The sequence below is a fragment of the Chlorocebus sabaeus genome, chromosome 20 (assembly GCF_047675955.1).
Source record: "Chlorocebus sabaeus isolate Y175 chromosome 20, mChlSab1.0.hap1, whole genome shotgun sequence".
Taxonomy (NCBI): domain Eukaryota; kingdom Metazoa; phylum Chordata; class Mammalia; order Primates; family Cercopithecidae; genus Chlorocebus; species Chlorocebus sabaeus.
Genome location: NC_132923.1, coordinates 120449992 through 120474238, shown reverse-complemented (window position 1 = coordinate 120474238; position 24247 = coordinate 120449992). Strand labels below are relative to the sequence as shown.

Here is a 24247-nt window from a genome sequence, read left to right as displayed (position 1 = left end):
TTGCGAGTGACCTAAGGCCACCTGTCGGGGGAGCTGGGGGCTGCTTTCTGAAGCCTGCGCCTCTGCACCGCGTGCCCGGGCCTGGAAGTCAGACTCGGGGGCGGTGCGGCAGCGCGAGGCCTGCAGTGCTAAGCGCGGGGTCGCTCGGGGCCCCGAGGGGGTGTGTCTCCTGCCTCTTTAACCTGGCAGGGGCGGTTCAAGTGGCCGGGAAAATCAGCGATTTGCAGAGTGGAGGGCTGGTGTTTTGAAAGAGAGGCGGAGGGGAGAGAGGGATTTCCCCATCCCCGCTGCACTGGGTCCATCCCCTCGGTTACTCCTTTTCTCGGCCCGGGAGGCCCCTAACCTGCTGGAACCGTTATGCAGTAGAGGCGGTCGGGTCCCTTTAAGACCCCGCCGCGCCTGCGCCTTGGGTTCTCCTGACTCCGCCCAGCCTGATCCTGAGGAGCCAGTCGCGGGCTGGCGCGGGCGCGGAACTGGCTGGCGGTTGAGACCGCGGCGGTACTGGGAGGGGTAGGTGAGGGTCGCGAGGCTGCCTGAGCTTCTGAGTGAGCATGGCGCTTTTGGAACGCTGGACGGGCGACCTGCTGCGCCAGAGCTGGGCAAGAGGCGCGGCGGCGCGGCTGCCGGCTGCTCTGTGGATGGGAAGTTACCGCGAAGTTCACCCAGCGTTTCCGAGGTGAGGACGCCCCGTGCGGCTGGGCGGGCGGTGAATCCGGGACCCGCGGGCGCACAGCTGGGTTGAGGCGCGGCCGTGGCAAGTTTTGTAGCGCGAGGGGTGGTGGGTGTGGGGGCTGCACGGCCGGGGCCTGAGTTCCCTGAGCTGGATTCTTCCCCTGCTGCTGCCGCCCGCAGCCCACCTCTGGTGCGCGCTGGGGAAGAAAGTCGCTGGCGGGTATTCTGTGGCATCGCAGGCAGTGGAGGGACGGAGCAGCTTCGGGGGCACGTCCTCCTATATCCTGTAGAGGACACTGACCCCGGACCCCACCTTCGAGGCCAGAAATCGGTTCCCTCTGCTTGCAAAGTTGGAGTCTTTATTGGCCTCCGGGATTCTGCTCCTGGCGGTGTCTCCAGGCTGGCGATGGGCAAGCCAGGTGTGCCAGGTCCAGGATGCACATGAGGAGCGTTTGTGGCCATCACCGAATCACCTCATGACTAGCGGGGCAAGCCTCAAATTAACCGCAGGATTTCCAGTAGGATGGACTGTGGGGTTGGTGTTTGCACTGCAAAGAGTTGCTGTGATTTCCCTGTGTCTGTCTGTCTGTCTTTCTGGCTTCTTAGATCATCTCATTTGGCGTCCTTTCACCGAAGAGTTAACCAAGACGCTTGGCATGGTTTCCTTGCTTTCCTCCTGTCTTTTGCTGCTAGAACTGCTTTCGAAAAGAAGTCTTTTCTCAAGTGGTATCTTTTCTTTGGGTTACAGTGTTCATCGTTTCTTTGCCGAAAGAATGAATCTCAGTGCTTCACGAAGTTAAAGATCTGCTGGTAGTGTTTAATCTTTGTTCGGAGCTGATGTGCGTTAGTAGCTTTCTTTTTGTTTTTAAATTTTATTAGTAAAATTTCACCAGTGAAGCAGAAGCTATTTTTTTTCTATTCTGAAATGCTAACTTTAAGATTTCTGAGAACTTCGTGTCAAAGAAATCTGTGAAAAGGTACTGAAGTATACAGAAGAAGTTGACTATTTTAAAAGTGCAGCTGGTCCGGGCGCAGTAGAGCACACCTGTAATCCCAGCACTTTGGGACGCCAAGCTGGGTAGATCACTTGAGCCCAGGATTTCCAGACCAGCCTGGGCAATGTGGTAAAACCCTATCTCTACTAAAAATACAAAAGTTAGCTGTGTGTGGTGGTGTGTGCCTGTAGTCCCAGCTACCCGGTAGGCTGAGGTGGGAGGATCACCAGAGCCTGGGAGGCTGAGATTGCAATGAGCCATGATCATGGCATTGCACTCCGACCTGGATGGCAGAGTGAGACCCTGTCTCAAAAAAAAAAAAAAAGTAATTTTCACCGTGAACCACCACAGTTCAAGAAATAGAACAGTACTAGACTGGGGTCTATTTGTAGGAGTGGCATTGTTGGTTTTAGAGGTATATGAATGATAAACTTTAGTATTACATATTGTTGAACATTTTACCAAAGTGGTTGTACCATTTAGCAGGGATATTCTGGTGACCCCATGTCCTTGCTGATGCCTGTCAGTTAAAAATTATTTTGCCATTCTAGTAGGAGTGCAGTAATGTATCAGTGTGGTTTAATTGAGATTATCTTTTATTGCCATTTTTATGCCCTCTTTTGTGAAGTGTCTATTAAATCTTTTTATCCACTTTTCATTGACTTGCTTGTTTTTCTGTTGATTTGTAATACTTTATTCTGGATATGCATCCTTTCTAGGATATATATGTATTGCATTTCCCTTTTTTCAATCTGTAACTTGCCTTTTTACTCTTTTAATGGTGTTTTTTCATGAATGGAGATTCTCTCTTTTTTTTTTTTCTTTTTGAGACAGGCTCTCACTCTGTTGCCCAGGCTGGAGTGCAGTGGCACAATCTCAGCTTACCACTACATTGACCTCCCAAGGCTTAGGTGATGCTTCTGCCTCAGCCCAGAAGTAGCTGGGAGCACCACCACACTCAACTCTTTTCTGTATTTTTAGTAGAGATGGGGTTTTGCCACGTTGCATAGGCTGGTCTGGAATTCCTAGGCTCACGTGATACACCTGCCTCGGCCTCCCAAAGTGTTGGGATTACAGGCATGAGCCACTGCACCCGGCCTGAGATTCTTAATTTTAATGAAATTGTAGTTTATCAATCTTTTCCTCGATGGTTACTACTTTTTGTGTCCTGTTTAAGAAATCAACGCCTAACCTAAGAGTATGAACACATTTTTCTGTGTTAACCTTATAGCAATTTTATTTTAGTTTTTGCATTTTTTTTTTTTCAGACAGGGCCTCACTCTATTGCCCAGGCTAGAGTGTGGTGGCAGCATCTCAGCTCACTGCAACCTCCACCTCCTGGCTCAAGCGATCCTCCCACCTTAGCCTCCTGAGTAGCTGCGACTGTAAGCGTGCGCCACCATGCCTGGCTAATTTTCGTATTTTTTGTAGAGATGGGGATTCAGCATGTTTCCCAGGTTGGTCTCGAACTCTTGGGCTCAAGTAATCTGCCTGCTTCAGCCTCCCAGAGTGCTGGGATTACAGGCATGAGCCACCCCACTTGGCTATGATCACTGTTTACTACATGGATGTGTCTGCTTGATCCAGCACCATTTATTGAAAAGACCATCCTTTTCCTTCTGCACCGTGTGGCACGTTTTTTCATAAATCGAATGACTGTATTGTCATCTGAGTTCTGAAATTAGTGTGGGTCTGTTTCTGTTTCTGGACCAACCTGGGTAACATAGTGAGATCCCATCTCTACAAAAAATAAAAATAATAAATAAATGAATAAAATTTAAAAAATAAGTGCGTAGAGCCGATGGAGTCATAGGTGATAATTTAAAAATGATTGTCAGTTTCTTGGCTACATACAGGTGTTGGTCATTCAGATGTGTTGGGCGTTCAGGCAAAATGTATTAAGTGAATTATGTGGTGTTCAGAATGATTGCTAGATGTTCATTGTGACTTGAATGAGATGTTATTTGAGCCTCACAGAGCTACAGTTTTCACTCTTTTATTTATTTATTTGCCTTTTAAAATGTTTACAATCTTCCTGTCAAGGCAGTAACTCTTTCATACTGAATTGTTCTTAGGTGTACTTAGTTCCCAGGAAAGCTTTCTGGATCGCACTGAAATAAGTGTTCAGCCATTGAAAGGACTCATGTGATGTGATGTAAACAATAGTATTCTACATAATAGTTTGAGGACTACATCGAATAATTTTTTTTTTTCTTGAGACAGTGTCTCGCTCTGTCACCCGGGCTGGAGTGCAGTGGTATGATCATGGCTGTCTATAGCCTTGACCTTTCAGGCTGAAGCAGTCCTCCTACCTCAGCCTCCTTAGTGGCTGGGTCTACAGGAATGCACCACTATACCTAGCTAATTTTCTATTTCTTTGTAGACAGGGTTTTCCTGTAGCGCCCAGACTGGTTTCAAACTCCTGGGCTCAAATGATCCTCCCACCTTGGCATCCCAAAGTGTTGGGATTACAGGCATTAGCCATCAAACCTGGCCATTTTAGTTTTAATAATTTTTACGTTTTTGTAATTTAAAAGATTTACTAAAATCTCTTACAGCTATATTTATGAATATAATATTCATTGTTGTTATGATTATTTTGTTTGTCTTTAATCTTATTGTCAATATTAGCTCCTGGAAATTAGAGATTTTGTCTCTTTTATTCACCACAGTATTCTCAGTACTTGACGTTGCCTGGCATGAAACAGATAATGAATAAATATTTGTTAAATGAGTGAATGAATGAACATACTAATACCATATTCAGCAATCTCCAAGTATCACAGTTTTCACCATCTAACAAATAAAATAGCTTGTATAGAGCAGAGTCACAGTCAACCTGCCATAAAAGGAAACGTCAATAAAAAATAAAGCTTTGTGTGGGTAGCTGCTAAGATTTTGGGGCTTTTGTTACTGTAGCATAACCTAGCGAAAGCTCAGCGAGACAGCATATAGAATATATGTGTACAGATAGACCAGATAGAGCAGTAGATGAGATTCCAACGATAGTTCAGTAAGCAGTAACTAACTACACCCACACTCTCTTAATTCCCTAACAGTAATAATCGAATTCTCGTTCACTAAGATGTGCCTCAAATATTACTTACTTTGTGAAAACTTCCCTGGCTACTCAAGTATTTAGTCAGGACTCTTTATTTTTTTTCCCCCCAGGCTGGAGTGCAGTGGTGCCATCATAGCTCACTAACCTCTAACTGAAGGCTGAAGGAATCCTCCTGCCTCAGCCTCCCGAGTAGCTGAGACTACAAGTGTGCACCACCATGCTCGGCTAATTTTTCAGTTTTTATTTTCAGAGATGGAGTCTTACTATATTGCCCAGTCTGGTCAGGACTGTTGATTACATATGACAGAAACCCAACCAACTCGAGTTCCCCACCACCTTTCAAGCTGCTCTTTCCTGGGTCTTCCCAGTCTCCGTAAATGGCAGCTCCATCCCTCAAGTTGCCGAAGCCCCAAATCTCAATGTTAACCTTGATTTCTCTCTTTTATCTCACAGGCAATCTGAAGGCAAATCCTCTTTCGACCCAGGCGAAGGTTCCTGGTGATCCAGGCTCTCACCAGCCGATAGTCCCTTCCTGTCTTCCTGAGGGTGTCTGGAGCTTCAGTGTTGTGTGCTCTTGGCCTCCACGCTGGGGTGCCACCGACTCCCACTGTCCAGGGCTTCCGGTGGACTCTCCGAGGCACTGATGCAGAAACTTCCCCATTCGGTGCACCAAGAGCAGCCTCACAGGGTGTGGGCCGACATGAAGAGCTGCCAGATCCAACAGGTAAAAATCCTGAGGCATTGCCGGCTCGATGGGGTCAGAGAGTCCTCTTTCTATTGTGACTTAGATGTGAAGGGAAGATGCCAAGGTCCCTAAACATCGCAGGACCTTGCCTGGCATGAAACAGATATGAAATAAGTATTTGTTAAATGAATGAACAAATATTCCCAGTGTGTGCTGCCCACGACCTGCAGTGCCGTGGTCAGGTGGAAGTGATTTTACTTCAGGAGAGGACAGTGTTCTCTCCAGGACTTTTCCTCAGTAGCTAGATCTGCATCCCTCTCCTCGCTCTTCCCCTCTCACCCCCCATTGTCTGCCCCCTTTTCTCTCTGTTTCCACCCTGCTGTCCCCTTTCACCTGCTTTCTCCTCTTCAACTTTCTTGGCTCATCCCCTCCCTGTCCCCCTGCATGCCCCAGGCTCAGGCCCCTACTCTCTCCTGGATGGGGAGATGTGTCTGGTTTTAGGCGGTGCCCTCTAGATGTGTCCAGGTTGGGGAAACATGGCTCAGTTGACAGTATAATGGGTTGAAAGAGTGGCCACTTTTGAAGGCCTGTCCCATCTCCCATTCCAGAATCCTGTAGGACTTAGAATTTATGGGCCACAGTGGAATTCTTGGTTCCCCAGGACCTTGTGGTGGATGCCTTCTTTCCCTGAGCTTTCATGGGTTGACTGTTAGGTACCAGGCCCTGCTCTGGGCTAGAGGCCCCATAATGAATAAATCTCAGGCCACTACCCCACGGAACCCACCACTGCAGGCATTGAGAGGGGGAGAAAGAAAGGGGCATGGCCTGTTTGTGTCCTTCTCACGTGGCCGCCCACCAGGTCCTGGGGGAGTGGGAGCCAGTGCAAGGAGAGAAGTCCAGTGAGAAAGGCAAATGGATGACATCAGACCCAGGGGCTGAGGCCACTGACTGCAGCCAGGTAACTTCTGGAGTGGACAAGGATTAGTAGGGACGGTCGTGGCCTGGTGTTCTGGGGTCCACTATCTCCTCTCATTCTTGTGGGCAGAACTTATCCAAAGATAAGACTCAGTGCCTCTGGCAATAGTGGGCGAGAGAATGTGTTTCAGAGGAGGAGGAAGGGGTTGTACCCCATGGACAGTATATGGTTTTACAGTAGTGCGTCTTTCTCTAGTAACTAGTTAGCGTGTTCCTGTTAATGGAAAATATTGGTGGTGTAAGTTCCCCAATGTTCTCATCTTCATGTAAATTTGTTCCCTCCCTCCCTCTCTCCCTCCCTCCCTCTCTCCCTTCCTTCCTTCCCTGCTTCCCTCCAACTCTCTTTCTCTCTCTTTATTCTTTCCCTCCCGCCCTCCCTCCCTTCGTCCTTTCCTTCATCCTTCCCTCCCTCCCTTCTTTCCTTTCTTCCTTTCTGCTTTTCTTTTTCTTTCTTTCTCATGCTCTCTCTTTTTCTTTCCTTTTCATTCTCTCTGCTTTTTTGAGTATATCACACTGTATTGAAACCTACATTATTTACCAGAATCTCTGGAGCTGCTTCTGTCTTGCAGGCAGGGAGCTCGTCCAGTAGCCCTTAGCTCCTCCCAGCCCCTCCTTTGATTTGTGGGTTCCACTGGGGCAGCTGCTGAGTCTCAGTGGTTTCTAGTCTTCACCAAGGTCTGCCCACCCAGATGGTTTGTATGTGTCTTTACCACAAACCTGCTCTGTCTAGATTGCTGAGGCTGCTTCTCCCTAACTGATCTGCTATTTTCCGGGGCACCCCAGGATTTGAGGTAAATGGCACAGGCCTGGAAATCTCCAACTGCTCTGACTCCAGGTTGGTGCACTTCAATGCCAAGTACTAACCACACAATAACAGGATGCCAGCAAAACCTTGATATGCGACTGCTGCATCCTATTTAAAAAAAAATTAATAGACATTATTTTTTAGAATGGTTATAGGTTTACAGAAAAATTGAGTGGATAGTACAGGGAGTTCCCCTAGGCTCCCATGTCCTCCAGCACACAATTTCCCCTATAAGTATGTTGTATTAGTGTGGTCCATTCGTTACAATTGATGAACCGCTATTGATACATCATTATCAACTAAATGTTTACATTAGAGTTCATCTGAGTTTCACAGATTATGTGTTTTGGCAATTACATAATGTCCTAAATCCCCAATACAGCGTCATGCAAAATAATTTCACTGCTGAAAATTCCCTGTGCTTCACCATTTCATGCGTCTACCTCTCTTCCACTCCTGACAACCACTCATCATTTTACTACTTCTCTCTTTTTGACTTTCCAAGAATGTCCTCGAGTTGAAATTGTACAGTATGTAGGTTTCCAGACTGGCTTCTTTCTAGCATTGTCTACTTTAAGTTCCTCCATGTCTTTTCATGGCTTGATGGCTTGCTTTTTAAAATCACTGAATCAGATTTCATTGTGGGGCTACAACACAGTTTGCTTATTCATTCACTTGGTGAAAGATATCTTGGGTACTTCCAAGTTTTGGCAATTATGAAGAAAATTGCTGTAACTACTTATGTGCAGGATTCTGAGTGAACTTAAGTTTTCCAGAGTGACTGTACCCTTTTGATTCTACTAGCTATGGAGAGTTCTGGTTGCTTTTCATCTTTGACAGCATTGGTGTGTTCACCTTTTTGAATTTTAGCCATTCTAGTAGGTTTACAGTGATATCTCATTTTTGTTTTAATGTGCAATTCCCTAATGCCAAATGATTTTGAGCATCTTTTTCATATGCTTATTTGCCATCTGTGTATCTTATTAATGAGGTGTTCAGATCTTTCACCAATATTTTCTTTTTTTTTGGCTTTGTGTTGTTCTCAGAATTCTTCATATATTTGGGACAGCAGTTTTTCCATCAGATTATTTTGTAAATATTTTCTGCCAGTCTGTGACTTGCTTTTTCCATTCTCTTAACAGAGTCTTTCACAGAGCAGAAGTTTTTAATTTTAATGAGATTCAACTTAATTTTTTTTCATTAGTATATTGTGCTTTTGGTTTTGTATCTAAGAAGCCATCGTTGAACCCAAGATCCGTGAGATTTTCTCGAATGTTATCTCCTTGGATTCTTAGGGTTTTGCACCTTGTAGCCTTTTGCTAGCTGTGAGGACAAGTGATGGCTCCCTAGCTCTTTCTGCGTTGGCATAGAAACCCAAAAGTTCGTTTAAAGAATTACTTGTTATAAAAGTCACCCGTTGTCAACATACGACTCAGTGATTTCAGCTGATTTATGGAATTGTGCAGCCATCAGCAGAGTTTCTACTTCAGCACATTTTGTCGCTTCCCCAAATTCCCTTGAACCTCTTTGTAGTCATTTCCTAATACCTGGTCCCCATGACTGAGTCTGAATAGAATGAATATTTGTAAAGCAGACTTCATTCTATTTACATTTTCATGTGTTTGGGACTTTATATAGTGGACTATTGTATTCATTTTGTGACAAGTAGAGAAGAGATTGCATTCTAGGGATGGTTTTTTTGGGAAACATAACAGTAGTCCTGTTTATGGCTCTCCTTGAATTGGTTCATCTGTGTTGGTGACCGGTACTTGCTACCAGACCTTGTCTGGTGAGCACAAGAAAAGGAATTTAAAAAAATCTGCTGTTAAAATCAAGATGATACATTTTCGTGTAATAATATGTGGGGTTAAGTAGTGAACTATCTTTGTTATTTATTTATTTATTTCCTTTTTGAGATGGCGTTTTTCTCTATTCCATGGACTGGAATGCAATGGTGCGATCTCAGCTCACTGCAACCTCCACCTCCTGGGTTCAAGTGATTCTCCTGCCTCAGCCTCCTGAGTAGCTGGGATTATAGGTGCCTGCCACCACGCCTGGCTAATGTTTGTATTTTTAGTAGAGACAAGGTTCCTCCGTGTTGGCCAGGTTGGCTTCTAACTCTTGACTTCAAGTGATCCACCTGCCTTGGCCTCCCAAAGTGCTAGGATTACAGACATGAGCCACGGCCCGACCTGAACCGTTTTTATGCTTTCAGAAATGTGATTGATAACGGTAAAGCCACGCTCCCCATGTGCCTGAAATAGCCCTCATTGTCTTCTTCAGGTGGCAAGGGCTCTGGAACAACCACATAAGAGTGAGGGCAATATTTTTGCAATAGTTCTTTCATTCATTGATTGGTTGATTGATTTTCTCTCATAGAAGGGTTAGCATCCATGTATCTGAAATTGAAATTCAAGAGGAGAGACAGACACCTGTACTAGTTTTCTCTTGCTGCCAATTATCACATTACTGTAAACCAGTGGTTTGAAACCACAGAAGTCTGGAATGAAGTGTCTGGGTTCTCTGCTCAGAGTCGTGTGAGGCGAAAATCCAGGAATGGGCTGGCTGTGTTTTATTCTAGAGCTTAAGCTGTTTCTCCCAGTTCACTACAGATATTGAAAGAGTTCCTATTCTTGTTTGTGGGGGACTGAGGGCCCTTCATCTTTGCTGACTGTCAGCCAGGAGACACTCTGACTTCAGAGGTCCCCAGCTTTCCTCCTTATCTGTCTTTTCCTTTATCAACCAATAGCAGCTCATGGAGTCCTTCTCAAGCTCCTATCTTCTCTAACTTCAGCTTCTCCAACCAGCCCCAGAAAGTTGTCATATATGGAGTGATGTGATTAGATCCAGTGCATGCAGGTAACCTCACCAGCTTAAAGTCATATAACTGGCATGTAACAACATAATCACAGGAATGGTGTCTCATCACCTTAACGGGCTTTAGAGACAAGGGTGTGGCATGTTCGGGGACCATTTCAGAAATTCCATCTACCGCAGTATTCACATTCCCCCAACTGCGAAATGCATTCACCCTCTCCCCTAAGGTTTCCCAATCTCATGTCATTAAAGCATTAGTTCAACATGAAAAATGTCGTGTAGAACACATCAGATGAAAAGTTTAAAATCCTATTTAAAACATCCACACCAGGTGTGGATGAGGCTTCTGAGGGTGCCCGTTAAGTACAGATCCTTGACATAATTCCCTTTCCTCCGTTGACCTGTGAAACGGAACGAACAGCTTATCTGCCCCTAATGTGAAATGACGGGACAGACATGGAATAACAACTACAGTGATTCTAGTTCAAAATGAGGGAATAAGGAAGGGATAAAGAAGTCACTGACCCACAATAGTTTGGAAATGGAGCTGGGCAAAATCCAGCAGGAGTTTCTTAATTAGGATCCACAGCCTGGGACTGACCCGCTGTCCTGTGAGTCTTTGCCTCTGGGCTCTCTGCTCTGCATTTCTTGAGACCATGATTGTTCTTCTCTTTTCTCACACTCTTTTGTGTATGGCTCCTATTGCACTCAAGATGTTTTTGAGATTCATCCATGTTGTTTTGTGTGTCAACAGTTTGTTCCTTTAGGCTTTCCATGGAATGACTGTATCACAGTTTATTGATCCATTCTTGTATTGACAGATGCTTGAATGTTTCCAGTTTTTCTTCTTATGAATAAAAGTGCTATGAACATTCTTGTATAAATCATTTTCTGGACATATGTTTTAATTTCTCTTGGATAAATGCTTAGGAATTACTGAGTCATAGAGTAGGTCGTTGTTTAGTTCTGTAAGAAGATGCCAGACATTTTTCCCCAAAGTGTGTATACTATTATACATTCCAGCCCTTAATGTATGAAGGTGAGAAAGCTTTTGCTACTTGCAAAGAGGCCTGTCTATATACATGTAATTTTTTCTAACTGGAGACAGGCTGATGACTTCAGGGACATGAGCATGGGATACAGGACACCTGTCATGACCACCAGCATGAAGTTGGGATTCAGGAAGGAGGTTAATCATATAAGGAATTCTGTAGCCAGCATGAGCTTCTGTCAGGGCACAAAGGGCACTGAAGTGAACAGGGCATAGGGGGCCCTGGTGTCATAGTAAGAAAGTGTCTCATTGGTAAAATCTTTACCCTTGGGGAGGTAAATAAATTCTTTGTTCCTTCTTGGTAGCCCTTGAAGATAAGGATGGTCAAACAAAATAATATCGTATCTGCAGAAACTCAGATCTTGGTAAGATTTACTAGTAGGGAATCCAATGTTAATGCCAAGAAGCAGCGGCCAGTTGGGATCCAGTGTGAGCCTGTGGATCAAGGTGCGTACTCAAACACAGAGAGCTTTTTGAAAGATGCTACCAGTAGTTTTTCCAGGGCAGAGATGGGTCCTCTATCTTTCTCTCTAACCTAGCCCATATGCTTAGCTGAGAAGGTTTCTTCATATCACTTTAAATGATGATGTCAATTGTTCAACAATTTTCTAAACATTCTTTAGATAGGAATTTTATGGGCATTCTTTATTGCATTAGACTTAAATTTAATGCATCTTAAGGTTTTATCGTAAAGTGTTGCCTTATTTCCTTTTTAAGATGATACAATTTATAACATGCGAGTTTGCTGTCTGTCCCCTTGCTTTATGTTCATATAAAATGAACAGACATGTGGCCATGAAACAGATGGTCATAGAATTGGTTCAGTGGTTGTGAGTGTAGCAACCCAAGAGTATCTTATCTGAAATCCCACCAGGAATGCCTGGACACAGTAGACAAAGTTTGTTCAACTGGATGCCTTAGGATGCATGCTTCCAAAAGCAAAGTAGCCAAAAAGAAACCAGAATAATGGAATATCAGAGCCAGAGGAAGATTTGGTGGTAGTACAGTACGTCCTCCTTTTCAAGCTACAGGGGACACAGTGGAAGAGAAGCAGGGATGGGCCTGCGTGCTGTGTCCAAAATTCATTGGAGATTGTTGCGGTGAAGAATTTCATTGATGATGGAGAAATAAACCCCCATCAGCTTCAATTCAGTCAGGTTTATTGAAAAGGTGAAGAAACGTCTTGCAAAGCACAGCATGGCTGAGGCTTGTGGGCTGTGTCTGGGAAAATGAGCAGCCGACAGTGGCTGATGCTGCCCCTGACTCTGGGGCCGTGTGGTCTCTCGTTCCCTGAGAGCATCTCTTCTATTCTCTTGTGTCTTCCCTCAGCCTGGCAGTCTCTGTGTACTCCTCAAGACATAATTGAGCAAGGCTGTGCCAGCCCCAATGCCACCTGGCACTTTAGATCAAATTAGAAAGGCATGACATAAACTGGCCCTTTATAAAACAGCTGTTGGAACAGCAGTTGAAAATATAGTATCTTGACTCCTGGTTTAGTACTTTATGCTGAACTTTCTTTTCTGAATATGAGCACAGACTTTGGAATGTTAGTGTCACCTAGCATTATTAGCTAGTATTCTCCTTTTGTTTCCCCATATCATCCCCTCCTCCTTCCCACAGATCCACTCTCCACTCATTTCCATCCTGTCTTATGCCACTTGGTGCTTGTCCCTTCTAGAATGCATCCCTGGCTCCCCTGCGTACACACTTCTAGTTAGGTTTAGCAATGGAGGGCACTTGATGGAGCCTGGAAGTGAGAGGAAGGTGAGGTCTGTATTTCTTCCCTCTCCCTCCCTGCTCTGGTACTGAGTATCTGGCAATAGTTGCATCTGTCTGTTACTTCAGTGGTCACTCTTCCATAGCCCTAATTCTCAGTGGGTCGCATAGCATTATTTACCTTTGTTCCTTTAGCTCCCATCAAGGAAGATCCAGAGACATTCTCCTCACCAAGGCATTAAGAAATGCACAGGTGAGGGGAACAGTGGCGTGACTGTCAAATTCCTGTGGTACCTAGCGTCTGCAAACTGGAGGTCATGGCGGGAGATGCTGCATGGATTTGCCCTCGCTGCTGTCAGTGAGAAGAACAGGGTTCTGGAAGAGTAGAGGACAGGTCGTGGGACTTGGCCATATAGAGACAAGGCGGGAGGGATTTCCTTGAGAGGTAGGGATATGTGGTGGTTACTGATCATTGTGAGGTGTCTGGGAATGTAATGGATGGGAAATCTAGTAAGAAATGAACTTTTGTAATAATTAGAAAAGCTCTAGTTCTGAGGACAGAGACCTGATGCGGTCACCATAGTGGGAATTTGTGACCTGGTATCCAGTTGAGATACCTGGAGCTTCTTGACTGAGGGGAGATGGATCCGTTGAGGAAGAGAGAAGCCTTCAATGTTGCCGCAAGTGTGTGCCGTCAGTCTTCCTTCAGGCCTCCCCCTGAAAGACTTGAAGCCATTTATGTGGGTAACTGAGGAAAGGGAGATACTCAGAGCTTCTGTGGCTTGTTAGATTCTGGCTCTGAAGAATGGTAACCTAAGGGCACTTGTGGTGGCCATGAAAATGCACTACTTGCATCTCCAGCAGCAGGAGGCCCAACGAATCAACAGCCCAGGCTGCTACACTCCGAATTGAAGACTTGGTGACATTTCCCGCAAGTCTGTGCTAGCCCATGATGAGGAAAGCCTCATATCAAGTCCTCCCAACAGAACACCCCTGATGACTGATGAGGATGTTGAAGCTGTTTTCCTGTGGCAACTGTGACTTTCTTTCTTCAAAGTCTGTTTTGTTCATACACATTAACTGATTTGTATAAAATAGGAGAATAAATGCCTAGACTCCCATGAGTCCATTTTTATTGATAAACTCTAGTTCTGAGGATGGAAGCTTGATGGAGTCAGTATAGTGGGAATTTATAACTTGGCATCCAGTTCAGAGACTTGGAGCTTCTTGACTGAGAGGAGATCGGGTCCCTCTGGGGAACAAAGAAGCCTTCAATGTTGTTTCAAGTGTATCCTGTAAATCTTCCTCTAGGCCTTCCCAGAGGGACCTGCTATGTTACTTATGATCCAGTGACCCCAAATTCAGAGTGTTCTCATCTACTGTGAAGAATGCAATATCTTACTCCTCTGGTTTCAACCTAGTACCAGTATTTGTGTGTAGCTATGCACCTTAATAGACCAAAGCTAATTAGATGAGGAATGGTAGACCCAATTCAACCGTACAGGCATCAACCATATCAGCATACAGGCATCCCTCTCCCACCATTTCATTTTTGTCCCCACTCCAACGTCTTCTCCATTTTTTTTGTATTAATTTTCTATTGCTGCATGCTAAATTACTGCTAGCTTTTAGAGGCTTAAAATCAGACTGATTTATTTTCTTGCAGTATCCACAGATGAGAAGCTGAGGCCTGGATTAGCTGGGTCTTCCTCTCAGGGCCTCCCAGGCTGAAATTAGGCTGGGTTTCTTTCTGGAGTTTCTGGGGAAGAACTTGCTCTGTAGTTTCCTCAGGTTGTCAGCTGAGTTCAGTTCCTTGTGACTGTAGAACTGAGATCTCTGTTTTCTTGCTGACTGTCAGCCAGGGGCCTCTCGCTGCTCCTGGAGGCCTCCCATGTTCCCAATACATGCTTCCTCCAGCCAGAAGAGGAGAACCGCCCTGCATGGAAACCCTCCTGCACTTCACATCTCTCCAGGAAGACCTCAGTCCCTCCAAGGAACTCACCTTCATTAGGTCAAGCTCAGAAGATCATCTCTCTATATTAAATTTGACTGATCTGAGATCTCGATTACATCTGCTAACTTGTTTTTGCCATAAATTGTAACACAATCACAGGAGTGATGTCACTGGCCTTTGTCTACAGTCAGGAAGAAGTGATTATATGAGAACAAAGATCACTGGGGTCATCTTAGGATTCGACCATAATATTATAAAGACACAGTAATTAAAAGAGTATAACAGATTTCTGGTTGTTTCTGTTAGAATAAATCATATCAGACTAATCCTGCCTCCATAAACAACCATAACATTGTTTTCAGACAGTGGACAACAGGCAGTACAACAGGAAAGTTAAGGGGGGAGCCCCATGATTTCCTAGTTCTTTAGGGAGAATTTTTCAGCAGCTACATCGTGGGTTGGAGTCCACTCAGAGCAGGACAACCCCACTGCGGTGAGAAGGCAGAGATCAGAGTTCAAGTCCACTGAAGCAACTGCAGTCTGTGGGGCAGGGCAGCAATGAGGAGACAGCTGTTCAGAGGGGCACCTGTCGAAGTTAGTGAGGGGTTCCATGTGCATACTTATCAAGGATGGGACTGTACCTGCATAAGGAAAAGACAAACAGATTTAACAGAGGGGTGGCTGCTATCAAATTGAGTTTGGACCAGAGGTACTTGAGGTGGAGGAGGGTTGGGGAATGGATGATGGAGTTTCTGCCATCCAGGGTGGGAAGAACTCACACACACCTCATTAGGACCCGGGTATCCCACTGAGACACTAGAATGACTGTGCTTTAGGAATAAGTGTCACACTTTACAGTAAGGCCTATTCTAGACCAACCCTAGTAAAGCCTAAAACCAAACCCTGACAAAATCCACAAAGTGGTGCATTGGTGATTGCCAAATTAGAGGGTCTTGGGACATGCTGTGGGCTTTCCATGCATTCATTTTAATAAAGCATAAACCAAGTCCACATAAGTCCAAAGTGATCAGACAGTAATTTTCCTGCCCACTAGAACAAAATTAATTCACACAATCAATGACACAAGCTAGTCAAGTTGACATTTAAGCAAAATACATCTAAGAACAGCTAACAAATAACTCTTCTCAAACTCACATAGAACATTCACCAAGATAAATCACATATGCTGAGGAATCCTTACTATTTTCTGTCATGTCTCTTTGACTTGTGTATACTGTGCTCAAGCTCTTAAAATTATACACTTTAATATACTTTATTATACTTTAATAAATCTGAATTGCATGTAATTTATATTTTGATATATTTGTTAAATTTTATAATTAAAGAAAGTGTCCTGGCTTGATTCAGGAAATCTTTTTTATATTTAAAAAATATAATTTTATATATTATCAGGGCAAAAGAGAAAAACCGTATGATAACCTTATCATACACAGTAAAAGCATTTGGCAAAATTGAAAACTTTTTTCATGATTTTTATAAAAACAAACCCCAGAAAACTCTCAGCATGATAAAAACAGAAGGCAACACTTCCAACCCCATTAAGGATAGATTTGAAAAAATCTCACAGGTAACATATTAAATGGCATAAAATTGAATGCTTTTCTATTAAATCAGAGAAAAAAGTAGAATATCTGTTGGTACACTTTCAATTCAGCATTATAGTAGAGATCTAAATCAATGCAATAAGGTAAGAAAAATAAATAAAAGTATTGAAAAGATTGAAAAGAAAGAATTGAAATTGTCTTTATTCACAGATAATGGCTGTGTATGTTAATAATCCTAGAAATCTACAAAAATCTACCAGAAGTAATTAGTGAGTTTGATAATGTTACAGAATATAAGCTCAATATAAGTAGTCTTGTGTATTTCTGTATATTAGCAATGAGCATTTGGAAAAGGAAGTAAAAAACAGTGTCATTTAAAGTAACATCTAAATACATGTTTTCTTATAGATAAATTCAACAGGCTGGGCGCAGTGGCTCACACCTATAATCTTAGCACTTTGGGAGGCTGAGGTGGGCAGATCATGAGGTCAAGAGATTGAGACCATCATGCGTAACATGGTGAAACCCAGTCTCTACTAAAAATGCAAAAAATTAGCTGGGTGTGGTGGCATGTACCTGTAGTCCCAGATACTCAGGAGGCTGAGACAGGAGGATCACTTGAACCTGGGAGGCAGAGGTTGCAGAGAGCCGAGATCGTATCACTGCACTCCAGCCTGGGTAACAGAGCAAGATTCTGTCTCAAAAAAAAAAAAAAAAAAAAAAAGAAAGAAAGAGGGAGGTAAGGAGGGAGGGAGAGAAGAAAGAAAGAAAATCAACAAAATTTATGTATGGCAAGTACACCAAAAACTCCAAAAAATTGCTTTAAGAAATTATGAAAGAACTAAATTAGTGGGGAGTTAAACCTTGTCATGGATCAGAAGAGTTATGTTTAAAAAGTCAGCTTTTCATCAGTTGATTTCCAGATCCAATGCAATTCTAATAAAAATTCCAAGCAACACTGTGGTAGAAAATTACAAGTTGATTCTACTATTTATATGGTAATGTCAGTGATCAAGAATGATAAAGGAGCAATATTATAAGAGAATAATGGTGAATGAATTCACTACCTATTTCCAGAATTACTCTGCAGCTATGAAAATCATGTGTTTTGTTGAAAAAAAAAAAAAATAGAATATATATCAGTGGAAGGGAAGAGAGTATCCAGAAATAGATACTCACATATATGTCTAATTAATGATTCTTAGGACATATATATGTATACAAACGTGTGTGTGTGTGTCTCTCTCTCTATATATATAGATATAGATATGAAGATTATCTGTCATTATCTCCAAATAGGGAGCATTAAGAGAACATAAAAGGAAACTACAATATAGGAGATACCATATTTATCTCCAACAAAGGGTTTTTTTAGAGTGTGTGTATATATGTGTGTGTGTGTGTATATATATATATATATGTATATAGCACTCTGATTAAAGCACAATGAAATAGTTTCTCTAAAGACTTGAATAGATACTTCAGAAAAGAAAGTACATGAATGGTCAATTAGCATAGGAAAAGATGCTCTACTGTTTAGTCATCAGGGAGATCAATCAATACAACAATGAGATACCAGTACATATCCATGAGAATGGCTAAAATTAAAAAGGCTGAAAGTAGCACATGTTGGTGAGGATATAAAGCACTTGGAAGTGTTATACTTGTAGGAGTGAAAAATGGTATGACTCCTTTGAAAGTCTAACGGTTTCTTAGAGGTTAAACATATACAAATCAGATGGACAGTCCTTCGATTCCTAGGAATTTACATACTATGTCTGCACAACGATGTGTGTGTGTTTCCAGACTAAACTGAGGGGTGGGCTGCTATGTCTGGTGGCCCAGCAAGGAGATGCAGATGAACTGGGGAGGAAGAGAGTTTTTACTTCTGCAACTGGTTACAGGGAAAAGGCCTGGAAATTATCACCACACCAACTCAGAATTACAAAGTTTTCCTGAGCTTATGTACTTTCTAAGGTATATGTGTATATGGAAGTTGCATTCATCTAAATACATAAGTGATTAACTTCTTTTAATCTAGAACTAAGGCCTGGGGAGTTTCTTCAGACCCCCAATAAAACTTGTTTAATGCTAAATGACTCCTTTTAAGAGTGCCTTTGTAATTTTGTCATGCTTTAAGGCTCAGGAAAATCCTAGGCAAAACTCTTGGTGGGCTTTTGTTACATTCCAGCCTTTGTATAAGGGCACTGGCTTTTTGTTTGTTTGTTTGTTTCCTCTTAATATTTGATTGGACCACTCAGTCGGTACTGAAACAGTTGTCAGGAGGCCTGTGGTAGTGGGACCTGGCCTGCCATGTGTGGATGCTCATGGTAGTTTCTTCATACTAGCCCAAACGTGGAGGATAGAAATGTCCAATAACAGGTGAAAGGATAAACAAATATGGTATAGCCACACAAAGGAATACTACTCAGCAATTACAAGGCATGAACTCTTGATGTAAATACTCATATGGATGGATTTTAAAATTACGCTGATGCATGAAAGAAGGCAGACACAAAAGAACACAGGTATAATTTCATTTATAGAAAATGGTTAAAAAGGAAATGGACCTGAAGTGGCAGCGGCTCCTTGGGGCCGAGGGTTGAAAGACTGATGAAGTGTAAAGGGGTACAAGAAACTTTGGGGTGTAGGGAAATTCCTCTATCTTGGTTGTGGCAGTAGTTCCATTAGTGTATGCATTTGTAAACATGCATTGAATTACACATTTTAAAGTGATGCAATCTGTAGTACCTAAATTATAACTTAATAACATGGATTTCTCATCTTAATTTCTCCATACTAGCAATTAGCAGCTAGAAAATGAAATGCAATAAAAGATAATAGAGATTAATAGCCGGAATCATTACATGCTTAAGAATATATGCAGTGAAGCAGGTACAAGGCCCCTAAAAGCAATTGCTGAGAAAAATGAAAGAAGGCTAAATAGAGAAATATATGTCATTTTCATTAATTGGAAGATTCCATGTTGTTAGCATATTACATCAACACAGTTCTGATTAATATTTCTAGTAGGAGATTTTAGAGAAATTTAAAAGCTAATTTCAAAATGTATTTGAAAATCAAAGAACCTAGAATAGGCAAGTTGGTCTTGAAGAAGCAGTCAGTTGGAGGACTTACTCTGCTAGACTTCAAACCTGATATTAAAGCTACAGTAATTTTAAAACGGTAGTACTGGTGTAAGTATTCATAAATATATCAAAGTAAAAGAATACAGACTCAAACAATACGCCCACATATGAAGTTATTTAATGAGTAGAATCTTTTTTATTCATAAAAACATCCCTCAAAACAAAAAAGTTTTCCAACCACACATAGGAGGAGTATGAGTAGGGGAAGGTGTCTGTCCCTCTATCCCTGGCCCCCAGCCCATGTGGTTTTGGCAGCCATGAGGGGTGTGGGGTAACGGCTCCCGAAATTAAAATGGTGTATGTGTGTATGAGAAGGAAAGGGGGGCAAACTATGGGGAGCAGTGGAGGGGAAGGAACAAAGGAGGTCAGTACCGGGAAGGCTGAAGGAGGGAGGACATTTCATAACATTTATTGTTGGTGAAACTGCCGTGGACACCTTCTTTGCCCATCAGCAGGCCTAGCGTCTTGGCAGTCATGGTGCCAGTGACATTGAAGGTGGGGGCTCCACCGATGCTCTTCGTTTGAAGATCCACAGTCAATTCCCCATCCTGCAGCAGTGAGTCCGGGACCACAGTACATTTCTAGCCCCCAGTGTCAGCCCATTCACAAAAAAGCTTGACCGGTCTTTGCCAACCAGGACACCAAGCTCAGCTGACGTGATGTTCATGAAGGTTTTCCCTGGGATGGTGGCCGAGATGGAGGGCGAGTCCTTGTTGCCCACGATGGCCGTGTCGTAACAGGTCCGGTCCACTACGAGGCTGCGGATAGAGGCATCCGCCTGGCCCTTGTGCTGCTTGGGGGGCTCCTTTGGTCGCTGCTGCTGGTCCGGCTGGGCTGGCGGGCAGGGGAGGCAGAGAGCTCGGGGCAGGCGCTGCCCTCCTCACCATGGCTCTGCTAGCTGTGCAGCGGCCCTCGCACCGCCGTACATATATAATATATATATAATACATACTATACTTTAAGTTCTAGGGTACATGTGCACAATGTGCAGGTTTGTTATATAGGTGTACATGTGCCATGTTGGTTTACTGCACCCATTAACTCATCATTTACATTAGGTATTTCTCCTAATGCTATCCCTCCCCCAGCCCCCCACCCCAGGACAGGCCCTGGTGTGTGATGTGCCCTGCGCTGTGTCCAGGTGTTCTCATTGTTCAGTTCCCACCCGTGAGTGAGAATGTGGTCGCAACGCCACTTCTGAATGTTTTAAAAACAAAGTCGCCAATGCCCTTCATTGGGGAAATGAAAGACTTTTAAGTAAAACGATTTTGAGTGAAATACTATTTGTTGTTTTAAAAAGTTAATATTAACAACCACTCTCCATCATACTTTGAAATTAACTTAACATGTGAAAATTCAAATTAGAAACCTTGTAAAGGAAAATGAGAAATAGTTTCATGAACTTGACATAGGAAAATATTTCTTAGACTAGATACTGTAGCACTCACCGCAATAAGAAATCAAGTGAATTGCACTTCATTTTTAAAAACCTTCTGCTTATTATGTTGTTGTTTAACAACTTAAAAGCTATCTGTAGACCAGAAATAGCAAATAATTATAATATAGCAAAAAATATGTATATTTGAATGGACGCATTCAAAATATATAAAGAACTCCTATAGATTACAAAGAAAATGACAAACACCCCAGTAATAAATGAACATAAAAATCTGAGAAGATATTTCCCATAAGAAGATGTCTAACTGAACATTAAGCGTGAGAAAACCAACATAGGATATCACTACACACCTGGTAGAATGGCTATAATTTAAAAGACCAAAAATATTAAGTGTGTGGGAATGTAGAGCAACGGGAAATGGCCTACATCTTTCATAGCAATGTAAAGTAATACAATTACTTTGCAATAGTCTGGGTCCATTTTCTTCCTATCACCAAGCAACTCCATCCCCAGCTATAGATACCCAGGAAAATAAGTATGTGTCTTCACAGAAATAATTGTATGAGAATATTCATAGTTACTTATACAGAGTAGCCAACAACTAAACCTGTCTCCCATCAGAAAAATGGATATCAAATTGTGTAATAATCATGCAATCAATAGGATATAACTTGGCCAAAACAAAATGAAACAAGGGAAAAACACAAAGAAATTAGTGTCATATATAACCACCTGAGTAGGAGAAGTGAAAACAAGAGAACCTACTAAATGATTCCATTTGTTTGTTTTTTTGAGATGGAGTCTCACTCTGTCCCCCAGGCTGGAGTGCAGTGGCATGATCTCGGCCTCTGACTCCCGGGTTCAAGAAATGTTCCCTCAGCCTCCCAAGTAGCTGTGATTACAGGCACCTGCCAGCGCGTCTGGCTAATTTTTGTATTTTCAGTAGAGACGGGGTTTTGCCGTGTTGGCCAGGCTGGTCTTGAATTCCTGACCTCAGGTCATCTGCCCACCTCAGCCTTGCAGTCTTGGGATTACAGGCATGAGGCACCAGGCCCAGCCAAAATGATTCCATTTTTATGAAGCACATGATCAAGCAAAATTAATCTGTGGTGGCTGATCTAGTTTAAATATTAGTCCCCTCCAAATCACATGTTTAAATGTGGTCCCCAGTGTTGGAGGTGGGGGTTAATGGTAGGTGTTTGGGTCATGGGAGCGGATCCCTCATGAATAGATTAATCCCCGCCCTGGGAGAAGGTAGTGAGTGAATTCTCTCTTAGCTCCTGTAGGAGCTGGTTATTAAAAAGTGCCTCTCACCTTTACTTGCTGTCTTTTGCTTCCTCTCTCACCGTATGATCTCTGCACACTCTGGTTGCTTTTCACCTGCTGCTGCAAGTGGAAGCAGCCTCAGGCCCTCATGAGGAGCAGATGCGGGTGCCATGCTTCTTGTGCAGCCTGCAGAACTATGAACACAATGCATCTCTTTTCTTTATAAATTACCCAGCCTCTGGTATTCCTTTCTAGCAGCACAAAGAGACTAAGGCAGTGACAACATTCAGAATATATTCTTCATTTGGGGGATGAGTATTGACTGGCAAGGACCACATCAGAACTTTGTGGCATGGAGGAAAATGTTCTCTGTCTTTAACTGGGTGTTATTATACAATGTATAATTCTATTAAAATGTGTTAAGCTGTACTTTTAGTTTTTTTGCAGTATACTCTATGCAAATTATACCTCAGTGAAGAACTGTTAGCATACAACAAAGAGAGAGATAGAAACACTCAAAAATTGAAAATTGACAGAAAATAGGTAACAAATATTTAGCCTAGAAATAAGAGGGATCCATTGAGAAGAAACCAAAAGCAATGGAATAGAACAAAGATTAAAAAAAGTATAATACAAAAGAGTTTTAAATTTCAAAGTTTGAAATGATATTAAAGTGGCACACTCTTTCCTTGGGAAAATCAAGTGAGAACCATAAACTCTGAGACGAATTCCAGCAAAGGTATGTAAATCAGTTTGATCTAATGGTACAAGATTAGCTTTGAAGGCCAAAAGGAACTGGTTTCTAATTCTTAGTCCTCTCCTCACTACTTTTGTGACCTAGGGAAATTTTCCAATCTTTCTGAGTTTGTTTTTTCATCAGGAACAGGATAATACCTAAGTGACAGGCTAGTTCATAGATTTAAATATGATCGCATGGCAGCAGACATGAACCATAATTAATTGTTAAGAATATATTTACACTGAACTCTCCTTTATCCATGTGAAAATTGTAGACAAACAACAATTGACAAAGAATAGACAGAATGTTCTAAGATAAATATTATTCCTTTGTTTCTGGAAAGAAGTCACACATACGGTAAAAATAATTAGAGAGGACCTAGTTCATATTGAACAATCTTCCCCAAACCCTGAAACAGGTCTACTTTCTAACACCAGAGATGTCTTGACTGAGTCCAACCCCTGCAATCTCCTCTGTCTGGAATAGACAGAGGAAGTTTGCTCCAGCCTTAGAACAGCATGGGCTGGCAAGCGTTCTCAGAGAGGCTCTCAGCTTCAACTCTAAAGGGCCTGAAGAATATGTGCAAGTGGGTCGGGTTAAGGCCAAGCTGAACCACACGACCAGGGCTCTCACCAGCGCCAAAGTCAGTGGAAGGATATCAGTCCCCAGAGCTCTGTTACAGGCCATGGATGCTCCATGGAGGGGTGGTGAGCATATGGATAACAATCAGGAGAAACATCGGTAATGGACAGGAGGCATAAGTAAACCATGTCCACCCTCCTCTACAACCCAGGAAAGTTCTCCTTCAAAAAACGATGTCTTGAAGAAAACAGGTACAAATCTTTGTGACTTTGGATTAGACATTTTTTAAGTAGGCACAAACAATCCAAAAATAGATGGAGAAATGGACTTCATTAAAATAAAAACTTATATGCTTCAAAGGACAGTGTCAAGGAAGTGAAAAGATAATCCACATAATGGAAGAACTATTTCCAAATTATATATTTGACACAGGTCTAGTACCTAGAGTATATAAGGAATTCATATAACTGAGCAAAAAATGACAAACAACCAAATTTAACAATGGGAAGAAAGCTTTGAGTAGAGGTTTCTCTAAGGAAACACACAAATGGCCAAGAAGCACATGCTAAGATGTTCAATGTTTTTCATCATTAGGAAAATGTAAATTTAAACCAAAATGAGATACCACTTCACACCCAGTATTATGACTTAAGAAAAAAATAAAGACAATACATGTTTGGAAAGTTATGGAGAATATGGAATTCTCATATATTACTGTGGGGAATGTAAAATGGCATAGCTACTGAATTTGGTGAACAGTGTGTGAGTTCCTCAAATAGTTTAACCAAAAAAAAAAAGTTAAACATAAAGTGACAT

The 24247-nt window shown here is 42.5% G+C and overlaps 1 long non-coding RNA gene and 1 pseudogene across 1 annotated transcript; one reads left to right on the top strand and one right to left on the bottom strand.

Moving 5' to 3' along the window:
* The first annotated feature begins 127 nt into the window (after nucleotides 1-127).
* On the top strand, nucleotides 128-11043 carry LOC140709287 (uncharacterized). The gene is made up of 3 exons (XR_012089772.1): nucleotides 128-676; nucleotides 5182-5452; nucleotides 9409-11043. It is a non-coding gene; the product is annotated as an uncharacterized lncRNA (long non-coding RNA).
* An 8648-nt stretch (nucleotides 11044-19691) lies between these two features.
* On the bottom strand, nucleotides 19692-22282 carry LOC140709324 (profilin-1 pseudogene; annotated as a pseudogene).
* Nucleotides 22283-24247: the final 1965 nt, after the last annotated feature.